The sequence below is a fragment of the Triticum aestivum genome, chromosome 7A, assembly GCF_018294505.1.
Source record: "Triticum aestivum cultivar Chinese Spring chromosome 7A, IWGSC CS RefSeq v2.1, whole genome shotgun sequence".
In the NCBI taxonomy this organism is placed as follows: Eukaryota; Viridiplantae; Streptophyta; class Magnoliopsida; order Poales; family Poaceae; genus Triticum; species Triticum aestivum.
In genome coordinates, this window is record NC_057812.1 from 577,735,811 (window position 1) to 577,748,497 (window position 12,687).

The following is a 12,687-nucleotide window of genomic DNA, read 5'->3' on the forward strand; positions in this document are numbered from 1 at the left end:
TTGGAAGGAAGCGAACTTGACGAAATCCTCAGGCCTGACGTTACTGCACTCGAAATGCTTGCACAGATCCACGAGCCAATCGTCAGCATCAGTTGCCTCAACACAATTGCTGAAAGTCTTTGGCCCGTTAGCAAGGAACTAGTTGAGTGTAGCAAAGTGATTCTGATTGTTGCCTTGGTTCCCTTGGTTGCCTTGATTCCCTTGATTGCGCTCTTGAAGAATTTGCATGATCAACTGCGTGTTTGCATTGGTTGCGGCCATCACAGCTTGCCATGCCTCCGGAGGAGGTGGAGGTGGTGGCGGATCAGGATTCGGAGTCGTGCGCGTTGGAGGAGCCATCCTGAAGAGGTTGACATCCATTAGCACATTGATAGATAAATATTGAAGCTGAATCCAACGGAATTAAAATTGCAACATATAGTCTTCACATCCGAACAAAATGAACGAATGCATTCCTCTTGAAATGGTCACATATCCATAAATTGAGAAGCCACTTAGAATTTAGGTAGAGAAATAAATCAACAAGGTACGGATCAAGAACGAATACTCGGTAAGAAATCCCAATCTCAAACCAAATATCCGTGGAAGAAGAACTAGAGCTACAAGAATTCCCACCTATGAAACTCCCGAACCTTTCCGGTTATGCAATCAGGTGTTGGGGATACAGGGGAAGCATAATATCTCACCCAAATCTAGCAAATCCTACATCCAGCTGTATCCATCCTTCAACACATAACCAAGAAAAACTTCGGAAACCATCCACCTCAACCTTCGAAAAGCATCCGTTATACAAGTTATGGCGATACTCCCGAACTCCCGCCCCAGTACTGGGTGGCGTCGAGGTTATCTCACCAACGAACTGCATAAAAGAGATTTTCGATGTCGGCGTACTAAACTCAGGTATTCCAGAACTGCAACGATAAAATTATGACGACAACACCTCAGAGCTCAACTCCCCGGGACACCTCCACAAAACCCCTGACAGGAGGCACCAAGACAATGTTCTCGTCACAAAACCATCGGAACGATTCCAAGATACCCGCATGATCCTAATTTTTTTAGTGAAATTTGAGAAGAGAAGAGTCAAAACTCTACGTCAGGATGCCTTACCAGAGCGATGAGGAGACTGGGAAGTAAAAAAGAATTCCTAAACTCTTCGATATATAATTCCTAAATGACTCAAAACATTTTTCTAGACACAACTCGGCTGCTAAAAACGATCAAGCAACGGGGCTCCTAAGGTCGGGGAAGGCTCTGATTACCAACTTGTAACACCGTCGATGCGACTATATCTCCCACGTGTCGAGGCACGACTTAGAGGCATAATCGCATTGAAGGCATATGTCGCAAGTTAGGCAATCTTCACAACATCCCATGTAATATAATAATAAAAGGGGAGATACATAGTTGGCTTACACTCGCCACGTCAATCAAGGTACATAAATAACATTACATCAACCAAGCACTCATGGCCCGACTACGGCGCGAAAATAAAAGATAACCCAACATGCAACACGGTCCCGATCACCCCCAACTTGGCACCACTACTGATCATCAGGAAAGGAAACATAGTAATGTTGAGAGTCCTCGTCGAACTCCCACGTGAGCTCGAGCACGTCACCTGGAGCGGAATCATCAGGCCCTGGATCTGGTGTAATAGTAATCTGTGAGCCACAGGGACTCAACAATCTCGCACCCTCGTGATCAAGACTATTTAAGCTTATAGGTAAGGCGAGGTAAAAATATATGTGGAGCTGCAGCAAGCGACTAGCATATATGGTGGCTATCCTGTTCGCAAAAGAGAGCGAGAAGAGGAGGCAAAGCGCGAGCGAGAAACTAGAGGACAACCTGCGCAAACATTACTCCAACACCGTGTACACTTCCCGGACTCCGCCGAGAAGAGGCCATCACGGTAACACACTCAGTGGATTCATTTTAATTAAATTAATGTTCAAGTTATCTACAACAGGACATTAACAAAGTCCCATCTGCCCATAACCGCGGGCACGGCTTTTAAAAGTTCAAATCCCTGCAGGGGAGTCCCAACTTAGCCCATGACAAGCTCTCACGGTCAACGAAGGAATAGACCTCCTCCCGAGACGTTCCAATCAGACTCGGTACCTCGATTCTTTAAGACACTTCGACAGGTTAAAACTAATCCAGCAACACCGCCCGAATGTGCCGACAAATCTCGATAGGAGATGCACATATCTCGTTCTCAGGGCACAATCGGATAAGCAATCCGTACAACTAAAACCAGCCCTCGAGTTTCCCCGAGGTGGCGCTGCAAGGGGATCTAGGGTGGACCAACACTCAGAGGAGCACTGGCCCGGGGGGGTTTAAATAAGATGACCCTCGGGCTCCGGAAACCCAAGGGAAAAAGAGGCTAGGTGGCAAATGGTAAAACCAAGGTTGGGCATTGCTGGAAAAGCTTTAAACAAGGCGAACTATCAAGGGGTTCCCATTATAACCCAACCGCGTAAGGAACGCAAAATCCGGGAACATAACACCGATATGACGGAAACTAGGGCGGCAAGAGTGGAACAAAATACTAGGCGAGAGGCCGAGCCTTCCACCCTTTACCAAGTATATAGATGCATTAAGATAACATGGAAATATAATGATATCCCAACAAGTAAATAATGTTCCAACAAGGAACGGTCTCCAATCTTCACCTGCAACTAGCAACCCTATAAGAGGGGCTGAGCAAAGCGGTAACATAGCCAATCAACGGTTTGTTAGGACATGGTGGGTTAGAGGTTTGACATGGCAATTTGGGAGGCTTGCAAGCAAGTGGTAGGCATCGTAGCATTGGCATAGCAAAAGAGCGAGCATCTAGCAAAGCAAAGATAGTAGTGATTTCGAGGGTATGATCATCTTGCCTGCAAAGTTGTCAGAGTTGACTGGATCCTCGAAAGCAAACTCAACGGGCTCCTCGTTAGCGAACTCGTCTCCCGGCTCTACCCAAACAAGACAAACAAGCAACAAGGACACAATCAACCACGTGCAAGGCTCAAACAATATGATGCAAAGATGATATGCTATGCGGGATGCGATGCGGGATGCATATGCAAGATTTGACAAGGAATGCATGAACCTGGCATCAACTTAGAAATCCAAGGGTGCCACTAGAAAGATGAGATGAAATCGCTTGAAAACGATATAAAGAACGCCGGAATCGGAGTTACGGTTTGGAAAAGGCAAGCAATTCAAATATGACCACGTTCTGCGATTTACATCAAGTAGCCATCTAAATGCAATGAGATGAACAAGCTACAACACTCAAACATGGCATAAAGATACATGGCAGGGATGCATTCATGATGCTTAACAAAAGTCTAGCAGTGAGCTACGGCCAATTCATCTATTAACAGGTTCAAACAAGCATGGCAAAATTGCATATGGCAAACAGATTTTAGACTTGGTGAAATTAACACTTGTCTGGAATTTCAGATCAGGTAGCACTCTTCGGAGCATCAAAACTACATGCTACAGGACCTGAACATGGCAAAGTAAAGCATGGCATGGAGCTACTCAAAGAGATTAACAAAAGTCCCTAAGTGACCTTGAGCCAAAAGGGATCAGAATATACAATTGCAAGCATGTGAACATGGCAAAAACATAATCAGTTCTCAGACTTAGTGAAAACTGGAGAATGCTGAAACAGATATCAAGTAGGCATGTTTACGAACTCGATGCACTCACTACAGAGCAAGTCATGGCAAACTAAGCATACACCCATCAAGAATACACAAAATACAAGCTAGACATGGCAAGAACAATAGCATAGCATGCACGGATCAACTACAACATCCACGGCAAAATCACTAACAAGTAGACAATCTGCCCAGATTCACGAAGTAGCAAAAGTAGAGCTCGATTGGCTCAATCTAGGGTGCTCCATAATTGCAAACAAAGGCATGGATGGATAGAGCACTAAAAGATTAACAAAACATCCTTACTGACCATCCTCAAAAGAGGCACAGATCACTAGGAAACAACATGAACATATGGCATCATGAGAAAAACAGATCAAGGACTTAGTGGAATTGCTAAGTCCCTGAAATCAGCATTACCAAGTGCCTCACTTTGCAAGCTCGTGATAGTCACCACACACATCATAAAAATACATGGGTTGCACCTCTGGAAAGATGGCAAAATCCTTAACAAAACATATGTAGAACTCATGGGCATATCATGCACACATTAATCATGACAAAAATGACAAATCTCTAAATGGAGCAGCAGATCTGACAATTATCTCAAGTAGCCTCCTTCTAACAGCATTTCGGGCATCAAGATTGACTCAAATGAAAATGATGCAACAGAATGAAATGATGTGCTCTCTGAGACGAACATTTTGATATGCTATATGCCCAAAACGGAGCTACGGATGAGGAGTTACGACACGATGAACAGGAGCAAAAAAATATGCAGACTTAGGGAAAAAATCGAGGTCAACCCTATGGTTACTGTAGCTCGGATCTGGATCTGGGAGCACGCCGACCGAGGAATGCCGGAGTTCGTCGGGGAGGTAGGCCGGCGGCTTGCCGGAGAGCTCGGGGAGGCAGCGTTGAGAAGGGAGGAGGAGGCCGGGGCGGCGACGTCGATGGTGATGGCCGGCGATGGCGGCGGGGAGGCTCCTGCCGCCGAGGGACGAGGCGGCCACCGGCGAGTTCGTGCTGCGGCGCGGTAGCGCGGCTCCGCCGGAGAGGTAGGCGAGGCGGTGCGGGCTCGCCGCGGAGCTTGATGACGAAGGCGCGGGCGGCGGTGGGCAGGTGGGCCGCGGGGGCCCGGTGCGGGCCCGGCGGGCCCGCGCGGCGGCGGCGAAGTGGGGCTCTCCCCTAGGTGACGTGGCGCGCCCCGATTGGCCGGAGGCGGCGGCGGACGCTGTCCGGCCGGGGACGGACGTGTCCGGCCGGTGCGATGTTTTTTTAGGGTTTTGGACGGGGAGATCCCAAATTTGGAGAGGGGGACGTATATATAGGCATAGAGGGAGCTAGGAGTGTCCAAATGAGGTGCGGTTTTCGGCCACGCGATCGTGATCGAACGCTCTAGATGATGGAGAGGGTTTTGATGGGTTTTGGGCCAAAATGGAGGGGTGTTGGGCTGCAACGCACACGAGGCCTTTTCGGTCCCTCGGTTAACCGTTGGAGTATCAAACGAAGTCCAAATGATACGAAACTTGACAGGCGGTCTACCGGTAGTAAACCAAGGCCGCTTGGCAAGTCTCGGTCCAATCCGGAAATGTTTGATCCCCACACATGAAAGAAAGCTAGAAATGACCACCGGAGGAGAACGAAGCGCCGGAATGCAAAACAGACAACGTGGAAAATGCTCAAATGCATGAGATGAACACGTATGCAAATGCAATGCACATGATGACATGATATGAGATGCATGGCAACGATAACAACACATGGAGACAAAGACCCGAACCCGAGAAAATAAAATAACTTAACGCCGGAAACGGCAAGAGTTGGAGTACAAATTGGGTAAATCATATCCGGGGTGTTACAAAGCCTTACGTATGAAGGGGTTCCACGAAGCCTAGAGGTCTCAGGTGGATTCATTTATACAGAAAGGCAATGTCGGGATTATCGTGGAATTGTCATGGCAGATGTCCTAGCAAAAGGACTTAGTCGTAGGGCCATCGCAACTAAGAAGCTTAAAGGGGTTAATCGGGACAAACGACACAGGAGGTTTTATACTAGTTCGGCCCCTTACGATGAAGGTAAAAGCCTACGTCTAGTTCTGTTGATATTGATGTGGTTTCGATCACCAAGAGGCTAGTTCGCCGGCTTGGTTATCGATCTCTTGTTTCTTGCCCTAAGCCGCCACCGGGTCATCCCCTTATATACACGGGTTGACGCCTGGTGGCCTACAAAGTCCCGACCGGCTCATAAAACGTGTCCAGCTCGGTGACTTCTTTTACATGCCTTTGTTTACAAGCCTTTCCTTACATACGGCGGTTTACAATATTGGGCCTTAAGCCGCCTCTAGGCCTTAGGCCTTCTATAAGTTTAATAAACTATCGCCTTGAATGTTTATTAGGCTTCCTTTGTGACCCGCCATTAGGGCTGACCCGGCCCCTCCTGGGCGGGTCATACCTGGTAGTTATATTCCCAACATTAGGCCCCAGGTTGACTTTGAACTTTGTTCTTTGTCAATCTTCAGTACTTAGATAAAATCCATCTTCCTCTCTCTGGAAAATTTTTTGTGACCCGCCATGACGTCATCTTCTGAAAACACAAAAAACTGTTCTGACGTCATCCTCAACGGATCTTTATCTTTTATTGTATTCCGAGAATCGAGGCGTCCGTTTAGTTGGATAGCCATTATTGTGTCTTCCTCAATCTTTGCGTCTGCCTGTTTGCTTATCCCTTATAAATAGGCACACCCCGGTCTTCTCATTCTTCTCTCTTCTTCATCTTCTTCCTCTCACAACCCCCACTGCTGCTCGAGCCCCGCCGCCGTTGCAGAGCATCTCGTCGTCGTCGACCTTGGCCGCTGCATCAGCCAGAATCGGTTCAGAGAACGGCGACGACTTTTCGTGGAGGATCCGTGGCCGTAAGTATTCGCCCTCCTATTCCTTAGATCCGCATTTAGGGATTCTAGGTTTTCCGCATGTTCTTCGTGGTTCTTCAGCATTCTTCCACTGCCGCTTCTTCTTGATCCAAAAAGAGATATATGCTTGTGCGATAGCTGTTTGGTGCCTACTCTTGACTTTAGTAGATCCCATTTTCTGGTACAAAGGCCGCATTAGAACTGATGCACTCATCTGTGCTATATTTTTAGGTCTAGATTTTTTTTCGTTTTGGACGGCCATTTGATCCATAATAATATCCAGAAGTTAAGGAACATGTTTGTCTCAACACTTAATCAATTCTGTTATTGATATTTCTCAAATATCTGTAGTCATGGCGGCTTGCTGCGCCGACTTACTTTTCCTTATATGACATTAGCCCTTACTTAAGCCACCATTACTCCCCTGTACCATTATTACTTAATTTAACCATTATCATTGAATTGAACCGGAATGGTGCTTTCCTTTCAGTTTGTTTTTGAACATCATGCCGTCCAAAGCACCGACTGTCTGCAAGTGGGTTCCCTCAACAGTGACTGAGGACAATTTGAAGGAGTTCTTCTCCATAGGATTTTTGCCAGGGAAAAATGTCATGTCTAATCATGCACCTGACCCGGACGAGGAACAGCCCAATCCAAGAGATAGTGAAGTTATTGTCTTTTCTGACCACGTGAACCGTGGTTTTTCCCCACCCGGCTCAAAGTTCTTCAGAGACGTCCTCCATTTTTTCAAACTCCACCCTCAAGATATCGGGCCTAATTCCATATCTAATATCCGCAACTTCCAAGTGCTCTGTGAGGTGTACCTTCAAGAAGAGCCGACGGTGGAACTCTTTAGAGAGTATTTTTATCTGAACCGGCAGAAGGAGTGCACCAACGGCCCTAGCTTGGAACTTGGAGGTATCTCAATTCAGCGTCGACAGGGCGCCGTCTTCCCCCTAATAGTCTTGCCAAGTCATCCCAAGGACTGGAATCAGACTTGGTTTTATTGTCAAGACACTTCACCAGCAAATGAGAAGCCCCTGCCGGGTTATCGCGCTGAGCGTCTTGACTCCAAGTTTGCACTCCCTGACAAACTCACTGCCACCGAATGCAAGAAACTGATTCCATCCATTAAAAGAATTAATGCTTTGTTGGGGAACGGTTTAACCGGAGTTGACTTGACTCGTTGCTGGGTTGCGTGGCGGGTGATCCCTCTAAGCCGCCGCTCAAAATTGATGTATGAATACGGTGGAGGCCCAGACGATTCTCTTCTTCACAGCTCCGTTCAATTACCCGAAGAAGATATTGTTGCAATGTTAACCCTTCTGGTAAATGGCAAATATGAAGACTACAGTAAAGTCGAGTTAAACCCTTTCTGCAAACTTAAGCCGGCGCCAGAGGTAAAGAACCTCTGACCTCTTTCTCTTTTGTATTTTTCTCAACTGTTATAAATACCTGCCTGACCTTTCATCTTGTTTTACTTGTTTACAGACCAAGTCTGATTTCTGGAAAGCCAAATATGACCACGAAGCCGCCAAGAAAGCGAGAGCCGCCGCCATAACCGCCAAGAAGACGACCCGAAGGTCTAAAAAGAAGAAGAGCAGTGCTGAGGACCTGATGAAGCTTGATGATACTTCTGAATTGGAGGTAGCCCTTGACTCCCTTGGCCAGCTTTTTAATAATCTTATTAACACTAATCATTGCCAGGATGACACAGGGGCCAGTCAGGCCGTGGAAGAAGAGGTAACTATTTCCTCCAACTCAGCCCATTTGCCGAGACAGAAACTTCGAGTCGTAACCCGGAAAGTAAGGTTTTCACACCCTTTAGCTTATCTGGACCTTCATTTCCTTTTGAAAAAGCAGCAACATGAGAGCCGCCGTCAGGCCCAGAATGACGATGAACCGCATGTTGTTCTTCAACAAACTCCTCAAAAGCGACAGAATGAGGTTTTATTTCTTCGCCTTTTACTTTCCATTAATGGATTTTCTCCCTTGCATTACTAACTTTATTTTATCTTTGCAGGAGGTGTCTCGCTCTTCTGGTGACTCATCTCAAACTCAATTCCCGACCTTTAAGACTGCCCCCGGGTAAGGAAGAAATCATCTTTCTCCGTGTCTTTTAAACTACTTCTTTGTACTAACTATTTCATAATTTTTTTCTTAGTGGCCAAGCCAAATCCAAGAAGGCCAAGATGACTAAGCCAGCGGAAGACCCGCCAATCCTTGCACCCGAATCGGCTATGCCACCTTCCCCTCCATCAACTGAAGCACCAGAAGACCCGGCCGCCAACACTGAATTAAATCCTCCTGAGCCGTCAGTTGACAATACCATCGTCAACCCTTCTGCTACCGGACTATCTAGCTCGGCCAACCCGCCATCACCGTCTGCTCAGGACGTTCTGATCACCGGAAGCTACTTTGTTGAACCGGGGAATCCCACCGTGTTGGCTCGTCATACCGCAAAAGAAGAAGCGTTGGAAAGAAAAAAAGTGCATTTTGACATTTCGCATTATGGCCATCTGAACACCAACGGCATATTGTCCGGCTATCTGAGCCATGTGCATTCTAGCCGTGACTCAGAAATCGAAATGGTCAAGCAGTTGCAGCTGAAGTATGAGGTATGCTCTTCCGGCTTACTTATATTCTGTCAGCCCCCAAGTCTGTAGACTTAGAATATAGGCTAAAGCTTTACCTTTAGATTTTTCTGAAATCCAATACAATAGAACAAACTTCACCGATAGTCCCCAAGGGCCAGCTCATTTGACCAGAAATGAGCCGGTACTTTAAATTTCATCACGGCCTTGTGCCAAACCCAACAAATATTGTAATCCGGCTTAACCTAGAGAAACTTACTGAATAGCATACATTAGCCCCCAAGTGCCAAGTGCTGTTACTTTGTAAAGTACTTGGGACTTGAAGTATGTTTATAGTCATAAGAAATTGTTTTTTGGCATACATTAGCCCCCAAGTGTCAAGTGGTTTTGCAGTGCACAGTACTTGAGACTTGAATATTGACTCTTGAACTTTAATTGAAATCTTGACACACCTGGGTATGTTTTATAGAATGCCTTGTCTGAATTGAGCTCGCAACTAACTGACGCGAAGACCCGACTGTCGGATCAGGAGGCAGAAATCAAGTCCACTGACTCCAAACTGCAATTGAGTCTTGCTGAGACAGAGAAATTAAGAACCAGGTTTACCGCCAAGAAGAAAACCTGGGCTGAAGAAAAAATGCTGCTGACACAACGCACCGAAAAGGATGAAGCAGCTCTTGAGGAGGTTACTACAGAGCTGACCAGCTTAAAGGACCGGGTATCTCAAATGGTGTCCGCCATCTTTGGTAAGCCATCTGTACTGACCTTTTTTACCTGCTTTTGACCCGGAATACAAACCGCTAGCTGACCTTTTGTTTACAAAACATGTGCAGGCCCACGAAGCAAGAATCTGCGCCAAGACAACGTGACTAAACTGAAGGCGGTGTATACTTTAGTGTAGCAATTGTACATTGGCGCACAACGGGCACTTGCCGCTATCTCTCCTGCCAATCAAGGACCCAACCGGCTCAGTGATGTCTTAAAAAAGCTGTCAATCTTACCCGCCAGGTTCCAAGAAGTCAAGCGATCCTGTGCTAGAGCCGGAGCTTTGACTGCCCTGAGCCGCTCCAAGGCTTGGGTGCCAGATCTAGACCCGGCGGATGTAGCCAGAGGGTACCCCACGATAAAGGAAGACGGGTCTCTGTTTGAACAGGATGACTTCGTTGATTGCGTGAGGGAGGTGCGACCTCAGGCCACCATTCTTGGAGATGAAACAAATATCGATAAATACCAGCCGGGTTTTGATTTGGACAATAAGAAGATGGCGACTCCCTCCTACAAGGTGACCGACCTTATCCCGCTGGTTCGTCAACATACATTTGCTCCGGATGTTGATCCAGCCGACTTGATTGATGAAGAAGCAATTTATTGCTGTGAACGGTTTTGATTGGTCAAAACCCAGCTTCCAATCAACAGAAGGCAGTGAACCGGCGAGGGAGGAGTGAGGACCATCTTCATGGGCTTTTAAAAGCCTTGTAATAGATTAGCTTTGAAAACACTACATATTTTGCCTATGCCATCGCGCATAAGATACTGTGTGTTACTCTGTGCTTTCTGATGTTAATATATGCATCATATTTATGGTTATCTCTGCAATTCTTCAGCTCTATTCCTGTAGATAAAAAGGAAAAAACTGGCTTGGCGGTTTAGTACCGAACGGGTCAGAACACCCGGTTTATAACCAATATTTTATTATAATAGAGGAAAAAACAGAAAACAGATATGAAAATATCCAAGGTTGAAACAAGCTTTGATTAATATAGAAAACAACTGTTCTTCAAATAACAGTCAAAACTATATTTTTTACCTCTGGACCACTGGTTTATGTGATCCGGGTGATGAGGTTGATGATCCAAACCTTTTGAGAAGTCAATGCTTCTGTATGACTGATGACTTTAATGCCTTGGCAGTTTATTGTCAAAGCCGGTAAAAAGACCGTGCTGACTTGTTTTAAAACTGAGACAATAAAAGACCAATAAAATAAATAAGAAAAATAACAGTTAATAATCAATATAACTTAACCTTGTAGTTAAAAGTTGGGGGGTTTCTGATTCGAATACGATCAGTAAACCGGACCAAAGGGGTTAAGCTAAGATTCGAATACGACCATATAGCCCCTAGTGGCTTTGGCGTTGCGCCGATCAAGAGGGTACTGACAACTATGTTCTCTTTGGTTCGAATACGACCTATGTTTGAACAGGAAGCCCCCAAATGACCTTGAGAGGTTTTTAACGACCCTGATTAGAATACGATCCAAGTCGGACCCAAAAGGGGTTAAGGTATGATTCGAATACGATCAAGAATCCCCCTAGTGAGTTTGGCTTTTGAGCCGATCAAAAGGGTTACGGCATCTATGTTCTCTTTGGTTCGAATACGACCTATGTTTGAACAGGAAGCCCCCAAGTGACCATGATATTTTATAGCTAGATTCAAATACGATCATAAGCCGGACAAAAAATGTTAGACTTGATTCAGATATGATCAGTTCCTTAATAGTCATAGTAAATAAAAGATAGTAAAGATATGTAATCTTTGAAAAGGAAAAAGACCGAGGTCCTTCTTTATTACTTATCATAGAATATACAACGTCAAAGTATATACATGATGCGAGCCGGTGGCTCAGGTGTAGTATGGCCGAAGTTGAGCAATGTTCCACGACCGACGGGTCTCCTCCTCCGACTTACGTGAGTCTTTGCGCTCTCGAACACCAATGAGGTAAGATGACCCGTTGTTTAAGTTCTTGCTAACTGCAAAGGGTCCTTCCCAAGGTGGGGATAGCTTGTGTGCATCTGACAGATCCTGGATGAGCCGGAGCACCAGGTCACCTTCTTGCAAAGTCCTGGACTTAACCCGGCGGCTGTGATAATGGCGCAGGTCCTGTTGATAAATTGCTGATCGAGCTCCTGCAAAGTCTCTTTCCTCATCCAACAAGTCAAGTGCATCCTGTCTGGCTTGCTCGTTATTAGCTTCAACATAAGCCGCCACACGGGGTGAGTCATGACGGATGTCACTAGGCAACACCGCTTCTGCTCCATAAACCATGAAGAAAGGTGTATAACCTGTAGATCTGTTAGGAGTGCTGTTGATACTCCACAGCACCGAGGGTAACTCCTCTATCCAACAACTCGGCGTTCGCTACAAGGGAACCATAAGACGGGGCTTGAGACCTTTTAAGATTTCCTGATTTGCTCTCTCAGCTTGACCATTGGATTGAGGATGAGCTACACAAGAAACATCAAGCCGGATATGCTCACGTTGACAGAACTCCTCCATAGCCCCTTGGGATAGATTAGTGCCATTGTCAGTGATAATGTTGTGTGGAAAACCAAAACGAAAAATCACCTTTTTCATGAACTGAACCGCCGTGGCCGCATCACACTTACTCACTGGCTCTGCCTCAACGCACTTTGTGAATTTGTCAACTGCCACTAAAAGATGTGTCCTTTTATCCTTAGACCTTTTGAAAGGTCCAACCATGTCAAGCCCCCAGACCGCAAACGGCCAGGTAATTGGAATCATCCGCAAC